Below are 18905 nucleotides of genomic sequence, written 5' to 3'. Positions count from 1 at the left end.
TTTTTGAACAAGATATAATCAAACCATGAAAAACTATGACTACACTGGTTCATGTAACACAAATTTTACCATCTCAGAAGGAAAGGATAGACCATGCTCCACCCTGTCAAAGTGATTCTTGCTGCCTCTATAACCCAGAATCACCTTTACCAGATAGATGACTTGCCTCATCACTGACACTCTAAGGTTCACTTTGAGGAAACCAATTTGACCATGCCTCAAGTATACCAAATGTGGGCCGAGATCACCGGGGGATTTCTTGGAGTGATTGAGGAGACCCTTACCCATATCTTCCTTCTTCCTGGAAAGTCTTACAATTTTACTCGTGTCTACAAATGAGTTTACATGTTTGAATTGGACCACCTTCATAGACTCATTCTTTTCTCTAACAAGATGTAAACTGAGCTGTGAAAAATTATGGTTATACCAGCCCACATATCATAAAGCTAGTCATCTCAGGAGAAGAGGATGGACCAGACCCTCACCTTCCCAAAGCAATGTTTGCTGTCTCCATCACTGTTTTTCAGATATTCTGTCTCATCATTGGCCCTTTAACACACAAAAATCAATGGCCTTTCTATACACCAATAGTAATAAAGAAGAAATGGACACTAAGAAAACAACCCCATTCACAATAGTGCCACACAAACTCAAATATCTTTGAATCAACTTGACTAAAAATGTGAAGGACCTATACAAAGAAAACTATAAAACTCTGCTCCAAGAAATAAGAGAGGACACGCAAAAATGGAAACACATACCTTGCACATGGATTGGCAGAATTAACATCATCAAAATGGCAATATTCCCCAAGGCATTATACAGATTTAATACTATCCCTCTAAAGATACCCATGACATTCTTCAAAAAAGTGGACCAGGCACTTTTGAAATGCATTTGGAACAATAAACACCCTTGAATAGCTAAAGCAATCATTGGGAAAAAGAATATGGGAGGAATTACTTTCCCCAACTTTAAACTGTACTACAAAGCAATAGTTATCAAAACAGCTTAGTATTGGAATAAGGACAGGCCCTCAGATCAGTGGAATAGGCTTGAATACTCAGAAAATGTTCCCCAGATACACTCACCTAATTTTTGATAAAGGAGCAGGAAATCCTAAATGGAGCAGGGAAAGCCTCTTCAACAAGTGGTGTTGGCACAACTGGATAGCCACTTGCAAAAAATTGAACTTAGACCCCCAGCTAACATCATGTACGAAGGTAAAATCCAAATGGATTAAAGACCTCGATATCAGACCCAAAACCATAAGATATATAGAACAACACATAGGCAAAACACTCCAGGATGTTGAGACTACAGGCATCTTCAAGGAGGAAACTGCACTCTCCAAGCAAGTGACAGCAGAGATTAACAGATGGGAATATATTAAGCTGAGAAGCTTCTGCACCTCAAAGGAAATAGTGCCCAGGATACAAGAGCCACCCACTGAGTGGGAAAAACTATTCACCCAACACCCTTCAGATAAGGGGATAATCTCCAAAATATACAAGGCAGTGACAGAACTTTACAAGAAAAAAACATCTAATCCCATCAAAAAATGGGGAGAAGAAATGAACAGACACTTTGACAAAGAAGAAATACAAATGGCCAAAAGACACATGAAAAAATGCTCCACATCACTAATCATCAGGGAGATGCAAATCAAAACAACGATGAGATAACACCTCACACCACAGAGAATGGCACACATCACAAAGAATGAGAATAAACAGTGTTGGGGGGGATGTGGAGAGAAAGGAACTCTTATCCACTGCTGGTGGGAATGCCATCTAGTTCAACCTTTATGGAAAGCGATATGGAGATTCCTCCAAAAACTGGAAATGGAGCTCCCATATGATCCAGCTATACCACTCCTAGGAATATACCCTAGGAACACAAAAATACAATACAAAAACCCCTTCCTTATACCTATATTCATTGCAGCACTATTTACCATAGCAAGACTCTGGAAACAACCAAGATGCCCTTCAACAGACGAATGACTAAAGAAACTGTGGTACATATACACAATGGAATATTATGCAGCTGTCAGGAGAGATGAAGTCATGAAATTTTCCTATACATGAATGTACACAGAATCTATTATGCTGAGTGAAATAAGTGAGAGAGAGAGAGAGAGAGAGAGAGAAACGCAGAACGGTCTCACTCATCTATGGGTTTTAAGAAAAATGAAAGACATTCTTGCAATAATAATTTTCAGACACAAAAGAGAAAAGAGCTGGAAATTCCAGCTCACCTCAGGAAGCTCACCACAAAGAGTGATGTGTTTATTTAGAGAAATAACTACATTTTGAACTGTCCTAATAATGAAAATGTATAAGGGAAATGAAGAGCCTGTTTAGAGTACAGGCGGGGGTCGGGTGGGGAGGAGGGAGACTTGGGACATTGGTGATGGGAATGTTGCACTGGTGATGGGTGGTGTTCTTTACATGACTGAAACCCAAACACAACCATGTATGTAATCAAGGTGTTTAAGTAAAATAAAATAAAATAAAATAAAATAAAATAAAATAAACAAGCGCAAAGCCTTTTAAGGTGAATCTCAACTTAATAGCCTGAGTGATCTGTAAAATTCCAACTTAGAACATGTCACCAACTACCCAAACCTAAATGATCTCTAATTTACCCAGAGTAAATCAAGTATCCTAATAATCTCTGAAGTACCTCTTGATTTTTGTCCCTCACACTTTCATGATTTCTTTCTTTAATGCCAACACTCCTTCACTCAGATCCAGACAAGCTAACTACCTGGCTCTCTTTTCATTCAATATTGCCAGATTATTTTATTTACTTTTTTCTTAGCAGAGAACATCTTCAGAATCTGCAAGGAATATTCTATTTTTTCTTTTATAACTTCATTCAACAGTTATGACTTTTTATCCCCTACTTGAAAATAAAATTTCAATTTCTGACAATATCCAATTCTTTTTTTTATTTTTTTTATTTAAACACCTTGATTACATACATATTTGTGTTTGGGTTTCAGTCATGTAAAGAACACCACCCATCACCGGTGCAAAATTCCCGTCACCAATGTCCCAAGTCCCAATTCTTATGCATGCTTTATTTCTGTCCACAAAATATGCTTATTAAATATAGAGAACATACATTACCTTACATATTTTGAACGTTATTTCTTCTATCACAGTTTAGTTAGGCATTTTCTGAGTAAAAGAAGCACTGAATTGTGTGCTTATATATTAGAAAGCTTATTTAGCAGAGAAATGTCCATCTGTGTTATTCAGAAAAGATGAGAAAAGAAAAAGGTGTGGCCAATGCTTAATTATTAAACATTTAAGTGAAACACAAAACTCTAGGTAAATCTGAAATGGTTCATATCACAAGAAAAAACAAGTGAAAGGACATCTTGATTGAGTAAGCAAACACCACAGATATGTGCTAGTATGTTGATAAATGTAATTTTTATCTTATTGACTTCAATATGAAGTTGGTAAATATTACATTTATATTAATAGACGATAAAGAGTAGGAAATTCTTTTCTTTGAACTGCATCATTGTCATTAAATGATGAATATGTTCTAGAGAACATATTGCAAGAAACTGCTACAATTACATCACTTGCTGTGAACATTTTTCTTGTTATACATACTTTGATCATTAAAATGTTAAATAAAATATCCACATTTTTCCTATAAGATATTTTCCCATCATATTGATTGTATAAAATAATTGATCACAAAATGGGACACTAAATGATCCACCCTTTTGTCTTAGCTTATATAATAAAAATGATCATTTCCCACTATAACTTAAATGCTTAATCTATAAAAATAAGGAAAATAGTCATAATTGTAGTTACCAGGATAAGAAAATTCTTAGAGCAGTGACTTGTCAGAGTAGACCAAAATTTTTCTTACTTTTCTTTTTTATATTATAACATTATTTAAATTTGTGATACAAAATTACCATCAACCGTCCCCTGGATTTTATCTTGTCTCTAAACAAAATAAAATAATGAGGAAACTATATCAAAATCCTGGGGCCAGGGTAATAGGACAACTGGTAAGTCTGTTGCCTTGCACATGTCAAATCAGGATCTATCCCTGGCATCCCAGATGGTCCTAATGTTCCAGCAGGAGTGATCTTTGATCCCAGTGCCAGGAAGGAAGGAAGCTCTGAGAACCACTTGGTGTGACCACAAAATTAAAAAAAAAAAAAGAACTCAACACATAGATATTGACACTTGTTATAGACATGTGATCTTAACAGTATTAAATTAAATGTAAAACTATCTACCAAATAAAACTATAAAACTGCTAAGTATTCAACATAAAAATAAAGCATTTACACTACACTTAATTTTGGATAGCAGGATTATTTTGTTCAAGAAAAGGAATAACACCACTTTGCAAAGCGGTTTATACTGGTGCTGTGACATTTATTTTGTTCCTGTTTTTTATTTGAAGAGATTTTCTTACCAAATCTATGTCAACTCCAAATTAAACATGTTTTTACCTTGTCTTTTGCTACAGCCAAATCCAACTTTTGTTGAAAGACTCAAAAAGACTATTTTGGTTTTGTTATTTTTGAACACTAAAATCTTCATAGTATTTCCCTCTAGCAAAAAAAAAAAAAAAAAAGAGTTCTAAGTTTTGCTTTTTCTCTCTCTTTTTAAAAGTGTTATTATTTTTGGGGCCAGAGTGATAACACAGTAGTAGGGTGACCTTGGTTCAATCCCTCAGCATCCCCGATGGTCTCCCGAAGCAGGAGCGATTTCTGAGCGCATAGTCAGGAGTAACCGCTGAGCGTCACAGGGTGTGGGCCAAAAGGTAAAACAAAAAAGGTGTTATTATTTCTTTTTATTGTCTCCTCTTCCCACATTTGTTTTCCTCAATAAGTGAGATTTGTGGAATATTACTATTTGCTCCTGGTCTTACCTACACTAAAATACAATGGTGACCTAAGACTTCGTTAAAAATACATCATCTAATTAATTGTGACAATCTTGTTTGGCCCACTCTGTGAGTACTGGAAATTGACTATGAATAATGACTATTTCAAAGTTTCAAAATGAGCAAATGTTGGACGTGACTGTTATTCCAGAATCTAGTTTAAAACACTGAGTGTTCAGCTCTTTCAGTAAACCTATCCAGCACTTATCTATATAATTTATATCTGTTATAAATTATATATTATATAATATGCTTTATATATAACTTCTTTCCTAAACTGCCTTCTCTTTAAACAGTTTTTCTAAATGAAGCTTACTAAAATTCACATTGGTAAAATTTATTCATTTCATAAAAATTCTAAAATATAACACAAAATTTTATGTTATTTACATTTACTCTAAAATATTTATTTTAAAAATAAATTTAAAAATTAAGTTTAAAAATGTAAATATTAAAAATAATTTAAAAGAATTTAAATTTTATTGAGTTTCAGGAGCTTACTTAGTATACCTGTCCCATCTATCTGTAAGAGGTATCAAAATCTTCACACACACTCAAAAATAGATAGATAGGTTCCTATATATAAGTAAAAAAGAAACATAGGAAGAGAACAGCACAAGGTCAAAGTGTTTTTCTATAAAATTTAACATATATTGGAGGACTAAAATAAATCCAAAATTTCATATGTCTATGTCAATAATACAATAAGAATCTAGAAAAATGTTTTATTTTTAAGAAAAAATGTATATATTGTTACCAAACTAATATCTTACTTGAAAAGTTACTGAAAATTTCAAAGAAGGGCTGGAGAGATAGCACAGCGATAGGGCATTTGCCTTAGATGCTGAAGGACGATGGTTCAAATCCCGGCATCCCATATGGTCCCTCGAATGTGCCAGGAGCAATTTCTGAGCATAGAGCTAGGAGTAACCCCTGAGTACTGCTGGGTGTGACCCAAAAACAAAAAAAAAATGTTCAAATAAAAACTGCTCAGCCTAATATAGAGAATAGATTGAAATTTCACTTAGGCAAACAAAATATTTCTCACATTCATTACTTAACAACTAATCATTGGTCACTTCACAAATGAATTTTCCAAAAGGCAAACTAAAAACAAATAAAGGGATTTTATTTTAATAAGTTTTGAAAATTCAAAACAACATGCTTCATTGCTCTCTAATGTGACATTAAGTCCTGTTTAATTCAACAATCAGTGCAATTTTGTATGCCATATTCAAGATAAGACTCCATTTCTTAAATTGCTCACAGAGTAAAAACAACTAAAGGTTTTAGCAAGTTCATGTCTAATTAATTTTGTATTTTGCAGAATATCTTCATAGCAAGCACTTAGAGGTTGTGTATTTTATAAAATGTTGTTTGCATAAGATTTACATTTCAATTTTAATTACTTCTTGCCATCTCTTAAATATCACAGTTGATTACTATAAATATTTAGTAATGTGTACTATTTATATTTTATTAAATTTTTTTATTGTAAGAATTTATTCAAGAGACAAAAATGATTAACATAATGAGGTAAACTAACATAACATACATAACATATAATATAATTGATATAATAATAATACATATAAGTCAAAGAAAGTTTCTGATTAAAAACACATTTTTTCCATAATGGCTTACATAATTTTCACAGTAGTATTTTAGGTACATATTAACATTGAGTCAGGGGAATACCCATCACCAACTATGTCCTCCCCCAATTCCAGTTCCCCTTCTACAACCCATATACCCCACCATCATCCCCCGGGCTGCTAGAATAAGTGGACCCCTCTTTGTCTGGCTTACTATTAGTGATCACATATCTGTTTGGTCCTGGAACCCTCCCTTGTTTCCCCCTCTATTTAAGAGGCAGAGCTAGAAAAATCGAGGTATGTGATTTTGTTTGAAAGCAAGAAAAGCAATAGAATGGGGTACTAAATAAGAGAGAAAAAAGAAGTCAAAAGTCAAATATGCTGAAAATGGGCTGAGTTTCTCTAGAGGCTTCCAACCTCAGTTTGAGAGAGGATGTGAAAAAGGTAATTGAAATACCACAACAATACAGAAAAAAATATCAAATTAAATAACCGGTGAGCACTACAGCAATAAAGACAGGCACCACACAATAGTCTCGGTTCTGAAATCAAATCATGCTCGAGTGCAAAAAGAAAGAGAAAGACAAGACAAAATAAAATAAAATAATATTGGAGACATCAACCGTAATCTCCACACCAAAATAAAGATGTCAAAAAAAATCGATCAATCGATAAACATGTGGAGAAATGATTGTTTTGTGATTTTTTTTCTCCTTTTCTTTATCCCGCTGCATAGGCACAGTAACTATTGGGGATATTGTAGAAGGAATTCCCTTGACATAGAAGATACAGGGTTTCTCCACCCCTAAAGTATACTGTCATAGGATTAACTCTAGACTCCTTGCATGATCATTTACTCTCTCCTGTTGCTTTCGTGATGTGTGGAAGACTTCTGCTTTGTCTTGGATGGTAAAATCAGACCTCTGTTTCTAGAGATCTTGGTGGCTGTGCAGCTCAGGGAATGAACTTTATGAAGTCTTTCTTTGTGGTTCTAGCAGTTATGTTCCTTCAGTGTTGTTTTAATTCATCTTCTGTAGTTGGTGTTCTTGGTTGTTATGTTGCTCCTAGACTGGAGCCTGGGATAAAGTCTTTCATTATGTTTCCGGAAGACCCGTTCAGTTGTGGTTGTCTCAGTCAAACTTCTGGAATTAGAGCTCTTGTTTGTTGTACAGATTGTATACCAAAAGCTAGGCTAGAGCTTTTTGTTGCTGTTGTTGTTGGTCCCTGGATGTAAAGTGATCTCCTGTATCACTATCTCCCCTTTGTTTTTTTTTTTCTTTTTTATTCTTGTTAGTTTCTTTTGTTTGTTTTGCCTTGTTTTATGTTTTTTTAATTGAATTTGATTTGTTTTTGCTTCTTTTGGGTCACTCTTGGCAGCGATCAGAGGGTGCTCCTGGCTCTATGCTTGGAGAACGTCCCTGGAGGGTATGGGGGACCATTTGGGATGCCAGGTTCTGAGCCACTGCCCTTCTACAGAAAGGACAGGCACCTGATCTCCATTCTATCTCTCCTGGCCCCACTTTATCCCTTTAATTACATCTTTTATTTAATCTTTTTTTTTTAATGAAACTTTTTTCCTTTTGATATGTGTGAACATATATATTCTTAGTTTTTGTCGGGAGTCTGGTTTCTTTTCTCTCCACCCCCCAAATCCACCAGCAATATAATGTAGCACCACTTCCTCCTGCAAAGACATATTAAACAAAGGGGAAATCCTACATATAAAAACAAGCTCTTATCTACTAGGAATAAGAACTCATACTGGTTTACAACACAGGGACATCTCCCACCCTGAATGTATGTCATGTGGAAACAACATAGGCTCCAAGGAACTAGACACTGACCATTCAGCCTTAACTCCTGGATCCCAGACATAGATACAACAGAGTTCTCCGCAACAGCTCAAGGAACCAAATCCCTTACAGGGCATTTACAATGCTGCTCTGACACCAACATGAGCCAGTCCTAAATTGATAACCTGACAAGGAGGAAATGGGAACAACTTGATCTAAGAGCAAGTTGTCCTCCCTCATCAGCTATCAATAAGACAAAATCAGAAAACAAGTCACCCTTTGATATGTGCAAAAGCCAAGATCGCTATATACTGGTTGTTGCAACCAAGACTGGACAGTACGCATCCAGGGACCACCACCAACAACAACGGATACTATAAATTTTTTATTGTAAAATGGAAGTCATTAATGGTCAACTTAAAACAAAACAGAATGACATGGGTCATCATGTTTTCATGTGTAACAGCATTGACCCACTGATGTCGACAGAAGGAAAAGATTGATACCAGAGTGTAGCCAACTTTGTTTACATGAAATCGTTTCTTGCCCAGTCCAGTGGGAGAGCTTCGCACACACTAGACTGGAGGAATGACAAAAAGGCCAAATGACCTTTCCCCAGCACTTTTATGAACTACAAATGCATGAAAGGCTCCACTTGAGCTGACTTGGGAGACTGGAATTTGAAGCTAAAGTTTAAGATTCAGTTCACAGGATAGAGTTGATTCAACTAAAATAGTTACTATCTAAGACAAATTAAATCTCAATGGGTATGATAAACAGAATTAAGCTCTTGTAGAAAGTGCACAAAAATATAAAAGAAGTCTATTTAATTATAACTTGTAGTTACTAATGAACACTTAAATTAAAAATATTTTATTTCATACATCACAAACTCCTCAACTTGTATTTCCAAAGGACCCACTATGGTACTAAAAGTATAAACAAGAAATAAAAAGTGAGAAGCACATGCTCAATTTGTCTTGAATAATATTTTAAACCATGTCTATTTTGTATAGATCAAAATAAAATAGATATTCTTTCATAAAAGAAATAGATATCAGTATATATCCTATACTCATCAGGAAATTCTATCTATAAGGCTTACTTTTTAATTATAAAGTAGATGAATAATGTGCAGAATATATTGAAAACTGGAATTTTGGAGAATAGTAGTAAAATGATTGCCTAAATACCTTACATATAGGTTAAAAACTATGCATTGCATGTGGGTTAAAATAATATTATTTAAAAATAAAGGGCCCGGAGGGATAGCACAGCAGCGTTTGCCTTGCAAGCAGCCGATCCAGGACCAAAGGTGGTTGGTTCGAATCCTGGTGTCCCATATGGTCCCCCGTGCCTGCCAGGAGCTATTTCTGAGTAGACAGCCAGGAGTAACCCCTGAGCATCGCTGGGTGTGGCCCAAAAACCAAAAAAAAAAAAAAAAAAAAGAAAATATTGGTGTAGTAGAATTGTCTTGAGAAACAGAAAAATTATGTAGGAAGGATATAGGTTAGATGTAAAAATGGTATATAATTATGTAAATTTATAAAAATATGTACTATATAATTACAATTTCAGTACTTGTCTTAAACTTTTCTATTTTTATAGTATGGAATTGGTTCATGCAGTTGTAGGTGTTGGTAAGTAGAAAATCACTTTTAATTTTATCATTGGGGTACCATTTGTAGAGCTACTAGAGGAGTAAACCAATTAAGTTGAGAAAAAATAAGTTTGTGGTTGTTCATTTTTTTAGTAACCAAAAGAAGATTTAATTTACTTTACATAGTTTTTCTCAGTGTGTCCTCATTTTATAAATCCTGTTAAGATTCCTCTTCCTCATCCTCCTCTTCTTCCTCATTTTTTCCTTTTTGGCTTTAGACCATGCCAAGCAGTATTCAGGAATTATTCCTGGTTCTGTTCTTAGGAATCAATCCTGGATGGCCATGTGAGCCATATAGGGTAAAACCTCTACCCACTGTACTATTGTCTGGCCCCAAATTCTTTATTTGAATTCCAAAAATGCATTGTAGTAAAGATGCCTATCTGCTTGTTTGTCTTTTAGTTCACTATTCTACTAACTTATCCAAAGATATTGTGTTCTAAGTGCATGTTTACAATTTTCAGCCTGAGCACTGAAAACTCAGCAATGAACAAATACAAATGGAATCCTTGCCTCACATAGCACATTTATATAGCCATCTCTAGATTGACTTGGCAGACCTGCGAGGGAAATAAACAAGCCCAAGGTCTCAGTGGTTCACAACAAAAAAGCAACATTCATTTCTGATTTGGGCTACATATTATCTGAGGTCAGCAATAATATTGATTTATATGTTTTCATTCTAGGACCCATACAGAAAGCAGAACAACTAAGCTGGCAACATTTATCAGTGTTTGTGTGAAGGAATTTTAGGAAAACTCTTCCAATAACATCAGGAAGCTAGAGAGTACATAGCATGTACATAGAACAGAAAACTAAAGAATCTGCTATCTCTTGAAATATCCCAATGTTTCCCTTTTCTGTAGAATGGAAGAGGTAGTCTCTTATGACATGAAGTGAAGTGCAGGTGATATACCTATGATTGTCATTATAAAAATACTTTGCCCATCTTTTAGGCTGTTTGTTTTTCCATAAAATCCCTTAAGTGGCTTTACAAACTAATAGACATTTTGTGAAAAATACATCTCTCATAGACACTTTTCCAAAGTACTGTTTCTCATGCCCACTGTATTCCATTGGTTGATACACATCACAAGTTATACCCAATGTAATCAGAGAAAGAAATATGTGGGTTTTTTTTCCCATAAAAGTCACCCTGAATTTAATGACAATGAAGGTTAATGAACATCATTGTACATTTGGGGTTTTTAATTGTCTTTGCAAAAATCACTGAGTGGTGCATTTGGTTCATTGGTGTAGTGGTGGTGTTGGGGTATATGTGCAACTGCCATGACTTCAGCAGGATTGGGAACTTGATCCACTCTTCTCCCAAGGAACCCATGAGTGATCAGCTGCAAAACCCATTGAGTTTGAGTGAGTTTTGATTGAATTGAGGTTTGGTAGCTTGGCTTGCCTCTCGTTTAGAGAGTTAAATGAATGTATAGTGCTGGGCAGTAAGCACTCATCGCTGCATCTAGTGGTCATGGGCAAAGTTGCCTGGACTTGCCTTGAATTGAGTGTTTTTTAATTTGCAGAAATTTGACTCTGAATGAGTAACCAACAAAGTTAGAAATTTGTGTGATAATTTCTCAGAAGTTTGTAAAATAAAAGATTCTGCATCGCCAATGGTAGAAACTGCATGTAAATCCATTTGAGCCACATGTTGCATTTCAAGACTGGATTATGTCCTGTAGTTTAAATGTGTATTAGATTTTGAGAAAATATTACTTTACAACTGTACAAATTTTGTCTAAGTTCTCTTATGATGATACCATTGCATTAAATAATGCAAATAGTTTTAGTCTTAATTTGCACATGAAGAGGTAAGCTTGCTCTGAACTTGCTACGAGAAGGCATGTCTTATATGAATGTATACTAGTTTTAGGTAAAACAATGATTATGGAAATCACTTTCAATAAATGAAAAATTCGGGGCCGGAGAGATAGCATGAAGGTAAGGCATTTGCCTTTTATGCAGGAGGTCATCGGTTCAAATCCCGGCGTCCCATATGGTCCCCCATGCCTGCCAGGAGCAATTTCTGAGCCTGGAGCCAGGAATAACCCCTGAGCACTGCCGGGTGTGACCCAAAAACCACAAAAAATAAAGAAAAAAATTTTAAGAAAAAAAGAAATGATAAATTAATTTACTAAAAAATATTCCTATTTTAACCCTATTTTTACTTAAAGTACAATTGTAAGAGGTTCATTTTTTCCTTCTTTATTTGAATGTCTTGATTACATAAATGATTGTGATTAGTTTTCAGTCATGTAAAGAACACTCACTTCACCAGTGTAACATTCCCATCACCAATGTCCCCAATCTCCTCCATCCCACCCCACCCCCACCTGTACTCCAGTTCCCTCATTCATTCACTTGATTATGGTAGTTCTCTGTGCAGTTATTTCTATAGCTGTACTCGCCACCTTTTGTGGTGAGCTTCATGGAGTGAGCTGGTGTTCCAGCCCTCCTCTCATTGTCTCTAAGGATTGTTACAAAAATGACTTGTATTTTTTTTAAATCCATAGATGAGTTAGACTATTCTGTGTCTCTCTCTCCCTCTGACTTATTTCACTCAGCATGATAGATTCCATGTACATCCATGTATAGGAAAATTTCATGACTTCATCTCTCCTGACGGCTGCATAATATTCCATTGTGTATATGTAGCACATTTTCTTTAGCCATTCGTCTGTTGAAGGGCATCTTGGTTGTTTCCAGAGCCTGGCTACTGTGAATAGTGCTGCAATAAATATAGGTATGAGGAAGGGGTTTTTGTATTGTATTCTTGTGTTCTTAGGGTATATCCCTAGGAGTGGAATAGCTGGGTCAATTTCCAGATTTTAAAGGAATCTCCATATCGCTTTCCATAGAAGCTGTACTAGGCTGCATTCTCACCAGCAGTGGATAAGGGTTACTTTCTCTCCACATCCCCGCCAGCACTGATTGTTCTCATTCTCTGTGATGTGCGCCAATCTCTGAGGTGTGAGGTGGTATCTCATCTTTGTTTTGATTTGCATCTTCCTGATGATTAGTGATGAGGAGCATTTTTTCATGTGCCTTTTGGCCATTTGTATTTCTTTTTTATCAAAGTGTCTGTTCATTACTTTTCCCCATTTTTTGATGTGATTAGATGTTTTTTTTCTTGTAAAGTTCTGTCAGTGCCCTGTATATTTTGGATATTAGCCCCTTATCTGAAGGGTGTTGAGTGAATAGATTCTTCCACTCAGTTGGTGACTCTTGTATCCTGGGCACTATTTCTTTTGAGGTGCAGAAGCTTCTCAGTTTAATGTATTCCCATCTGTTGATCTCTGCTTCCACTTGTTTGGAAAGTGCAGTTTCCTCCTTGAAGATACCTTTAGTCTCAATGTCATGGAGTGTTCTACCAACGTGTTGTTCTATATACCTTATGGTATCCGGTCTGATATCAAGGTCTTTAATCCATTTGGATTTTACCTTGATACATGATGTTAACTGGGGGTCTATGTTCGCATTTTTGCAAGTGGCTGACCATTTCTGCCAGCACCACTTGTTGGAGAGAATTTCGCTGCTTCACTAAGGATTTCTTGCTCCTTTGTCATAACTTAGGTAATTGTATGTCTGGGGAACGTTCTCTGAGAACTCATGCCTATTCCACTGATCTGAGGGTCTGTCTTTATTCCAATAACATGCTGTTTAGATAACTATTGCTTTGTAGTACATTTAAAGTTGGGGAAAATAATGCTTCCCATTTTCCTTTTCCCTAGGAGTGCTTTAGCTATTCGAGGGTGTTTGTTGTTCCAGATGAACTTCATAAGTGTTTGATCCACTTCTTTGAAGAAATTCATGGGTATTTTTAAGGGGATCACATCAAATCTGTACAATGCTTTTGGGAGTATTGCCATTTTAATGATGTTAATCCTGCCAATCCATGAGCACGGTATGTGTTTCCATTTCCGTGTGTCCTCTCTTACTTATTGGAGCAGGGCTTTATAGTTTTCTTTGTATAGGTCCTTCACGTCTTTGGTCAAGTTGACTCCAAGATATTTGAGTTTGTGTGGCACTATTGTGAATGGGATTGCCTTCCTGACTTCCATCTCTTCCCTTTCATTATTGGTGTATAAAAAGGCCATCGATTTCTGTGTGTTGATTTTCTAGCCTTCCACTTTGCTATATGAATTTATTGTTTCTAGAAGTTTTTTGGTAGAGCCTTTAGGGTTTTCTAAGTAGAGTATCATGTCATCTGCAAACAATGAGAGCTTGACGTCTTCCTTTCCTATCTGGATTCCCTTGATATCTTTTTCTTGCCTGATCGCTATAGCAAGAACTTCCAGTACTATGTTGAAGAGGAGTGGTGAGTGTGGACAGCCTTGTCTTGTACCAGAATTTAGAGGAAAGGCTTTTAGTTTTTCTCCATTGAGTATAATATTTGCTATTGGCTTGTGGTAGATGGCTTCAACTAGATTGAGAAAGGTTTCTTCCATTCCCATCTTGCTGAGAGTTTTGATCAAGAATGGGTGTTGGACTTTATCAAATGCTTTTTCTGCGTCTATTGATATAATCATGTAATTTTTATTTTTCTTGTTGTTGATGTTGTGTATGATGTTAATAGATTTACGGATGTTAAACCATCCTTGCATTCCTGTGATGAAATCTACTTGGTTGTAGTGTATGATCTTCTTGATGATGCATTGGATCCGATTTGCCAGGATTTTGTTGAAGATCATTGCATCAACATTCATCAGGAATATTGGTCTGTAATTTTCATTTTTGGCAGCGTCTCTGTCTGGTTTTGGTATCAAGGTGATGTTGGCTTCATTAAAGCTGTTTGGGAGTGTTCCCGTTTTTCAATTTCATGAATAGGTTCATTTTTAACCATAGTACCTGTCATTGTGCCAAGACTGCACTACAGTGTATTATTTATGGAGAGGTATTTGACAAATAAGGGATGAAATTATCAAAACTTAAACAGTAGTTATATAAAATATAAATAAATGTGTTTAAAATATAAATAAATATGTTTAAAACCAAAAGAATTCTTTTTAAAAACAGCTAAATTAATAATTTGACAAAAACAGATGTTCAACATTTCATATATAAATATTGGTGTTATGTGAATTTCTTAAAGATACCACTTGGGTTTTTGAGACTAAATAAGATATATAAAACTACTTAGAAAAAGTACAGTCTCTTGGAACAATCTGTGGCATGAAGTCAAATACCACTTCTCAAAGACACATATTCAGTAAGTCTATGATAATATAGAAGATAAACTTGTAGATTTATAAAAATCTCAGTGACTTTAATTCTAACTGGACTGATATTGGTATTACAAACTGTCAATTCTCCTATGTTTTCAACATATTATTGTTACAAATTTCCTTTATGCATTATTAAATTAAAAGTACAGGGTATCAACTGAAACTATTTAGAAATGTACATGTTTAGCCAATATAATTAAGAGAAAAGTTTTATATAAACATATTTCAAACAACACAATATTTATGGCAGAGAAAGTTCTGAATTAGCTATCCAAGTATGAAGTTAAATAATTTACGCATTTTAGAAATTGATTTGCTTGTCAAAATTTTATTTGCATAACATTTCACATTAAGTAGGGTGTTACAATCATTTGAATATGTTGTAATATTTTTAAATATTTGTTAATTAAATAAACATTATATTCCATTTAAAATTTTCAATAATAATGAAGATGAGTGTAAACTTATATTATTGCATGCAAGACATGGTAGTTGTAGGTAAAAATACTGCTTCAATATTTTAATCATCATAAAATTCAGTATAAAGATGAGTTTAATTTCAACTTAAAAAAATTCTTTAGCATTGCTAGTTTGTATAATACTTTGCATGTATTCATGATTTCAGAGAACTTACTACTCATTATAATTGTTATAAATATCAGGTGTAAATAGAGAAAAAACTCAAAGACCTTTTTGTTTGTTTGTTTGTTTGTTTTTGGGTCGTACCTGGTGGCTATCAGAGTTTTCTCCTGGCTCTGTGCTCAGAACTAGCTCCTAGCAGGTTCTAGGGACCATATTCAATGCCGGGGATCGAATTCGGGTCAGCTTCATGCCAGGAAAACGCCCTTCCACTGTGCTATTGCTCCAGCACCCCACCAAACTTAAAGACTTTAAAAAAAATTATTTTACTGATTTTATGAAGATGACAATTTTGCAATTAACAGCATATAAAGTTTAATGTTCCTCTATATAATTAAATTTTTTTCTCATCAAAATTTGACATTTTGATGATTATTTTTGTATTTCAATGTGTTTGTGGTGCTCAAGGCTAATGCCTGGCTCTGTACTCAGTTCTGGCTAGGCTTGTAGGACAAGACAGAGTGCTCAAGATAGGACCCTATTTGGTCATGTGCAAGGCAAGCACCCTACACAGTGTAATATCTCTCCAGTCCCCTCACTTCACTTTTTATGGCTAAGTATATAACTTTATTTGTCTGAGAACAATGGCAACCAAAAATATGAACTGAAACATCATGTAGACAAAATGGGGGCAGGTAAGAGTATAATTTTATATATAGGACTTTAATTAGTGTTAGATACTAAATCTTGGTAGGCTTGTCATGAAAAACTACATTTTAATACTATTATTTATGTTTTCAAAGAGGGCATTATATTGTAGGGAATGTGTGAAGTTCTAATTTTTGTCCTTGACACCACTAAATTAAAATAGATAGACACACTCATGCACACATACATACATGCAGCTAGTATGACTGCAATGTGAACCAAAAGATTGCCATCATGAGTATGGGAAATTATTTCCTTAAAAATAATCTCTAGTTTGGTATTGTCTTCTGGATAAAACAGTTTAGGTCTTTGAGAGTGAAATCCAGACATGCAAAAGTGCACACAGAAAAGAATAGAATAAAACAGTTAAGGGTCTATTAGATATAATGTACAACAGAGGGAAAATAGAAAAAAATTGTCAGAAATTACTTCATTCTTTTAATTCTCGCTGAACTATGTGAAATATCCCCAGTCTTTGCTCTTCTTGTACTTACTGAATTTTATGTGCTTCCTATCAGTGCTTAATGTTTCTATCAATTTAATAATGGTTCACGTGTTGGGCCTCAGGGTAGGGGAGTGATTTTCAAATTTTATTAGTAAATGGTCAGTCAGTGAGCTCAATGATGGTTGCTCAAGTGGTCAGTAGCTTAGACAGTCCATGTCTCTTTTTTTATTTGTTTGCCTCATTCCCTGCAACTGAACTCCATGGAAAGAGGTTTAAGTGCTAATCTGATTTGATTTAGACAGAGCAGAGAACTAAACTGGATATTCTGTTCATACAAACCTATGGTATTCCTAAAATTAAATTAGAGAGGGATGTGTTCATTTCTCAAAAATTTTAAAAGCAGAAAATACTAGGTCAAGTGAACTTGAAATACAAAATCTGAGTTATGCTCATAAAAGATATATCCATAGGAATTATTGACAAGAAATTATATTGGAATGAGGAATGTGAGTTAAGAATAGTGAGGTGAGGTCAGAGTGATAGCACAGAAGGTAGGGCATTTGCCTTGCATGTACGAGACCCAGGTTCTATCCCTAGCATCCCATATGGTCCTTTTTGCCTGCCAGGAGTGACTTCTGAGCAGAAAGCCAGAGGTAACCCCTAAGTGCTGCTTTGTATGGCCCAAAAGCAAAACAAACAAAAAATATTGAGGTGAATTAAGAGTTTGGTTCAAGTACAGTCCTAGTTGACAACTAGTTTTATCATTGGATAATTAGATAAAATTGACTGACAGAGAATAGAGTGAGAAACAAAAGAATGATGCATTTCCAGGGAGAAGTTAGTTTTTGAATAACAAGATTAATTTGATCCTGTTCTAGATAATGCCAGTTATCCTAAATTATGTCTACATCTTTCATAAAGATCCTGATACTGAAGTTAGCAAGGGGACAATGAAAATCGGGGTCTTATATGAATAGATATTTTGCCAAATTATAGGAAAGATTATAAAAACACTTTCTGCTACAAAAGTAATAAAAAGATTGGATCATTAAATCTAAGCTTGTTAGAATGAAAAAGGAAAAGAGAATGTTGATGAACATACAATAGATTCAATGTAAATTCAATTCTATTCCAAGATACAATTAAGTTCAAGAATGATAAAAATAAGAGTTTTAGGTGGTATCTCATCGTTGTTTTGATTTGCATCTCCCTGATGATTAGTGATGTGGAACACAAAAATACAATACAAAAACCCCTTCCTTACACCTATATTCATTGCAGCTCTATTTACCATAGCAAGACTCTGGAAACAACCAAGATGCCCTTCAACAGATGAATGGCTAAAGAAACTGTGGTACATATACACAATGGAATATTATGCAGCTGTCAGGAGAGATGAAGTCATGAAATTTTCCTATACATGGATGTACATGGAATCTATTATGCTGAGTGAAATAAGTCAGAGAGAGAGAGAAAAACGCAGAATGGTCTCACTCATCTATGGGTTTTAAGAAAAATGAAAGACACCCTTGTAATAATAATTTTCAGACACAAAAGAGAAAAGAGCTGGAAGTTCCAGCTCACCTCAGGAAGCTCACCACAAAGAGTGATGAGTTTAGTTAGAGAAATAACTACATTTTGAACTGTCCTAATATTGAGAATGTATGAGGGAAATGTAGAGCCTGTTTAGGGTACAGGCGGTGGTTGGGTGGGGAGGAGGGAGATTTGGGACTTGGGTGATGGGAATGTTGCACTGGTGATGGGTGGTGTTCCTTTTATGACTGAAACCCAAACACAATCATGTATGTAATCAAGGTGTTTAAATAAAAAAAAATTAAAAAATAAAAAAAAATCATAAAAAAAAATAAAAAAATAAAAAAAAGTGAAAAAAAATAAGAGTTTTAATGGCAGTAAATTACTAGAGAATTACAAATGGAAAACTAATGAAAT

Source organism: Suncus etruscus, chromosome 13, assembly GCF_024139225.1.
Source record: "Suncus etruscus isolate mSunEtr1 chromosome 13, mSunEtr1.pri.cur, whole genome shotgun sequence".
Lineage (NCBI taxonomy): Eukaryota > Metazoa > Chordata > Mammalia > Eulipotyphla > Soricidae > Suncus > Suncus etruscus.
The sequence above is the reverse complement of the archived record's forward strand: the minus strand, read 5'-3'. Positions refer to the sequence as shown.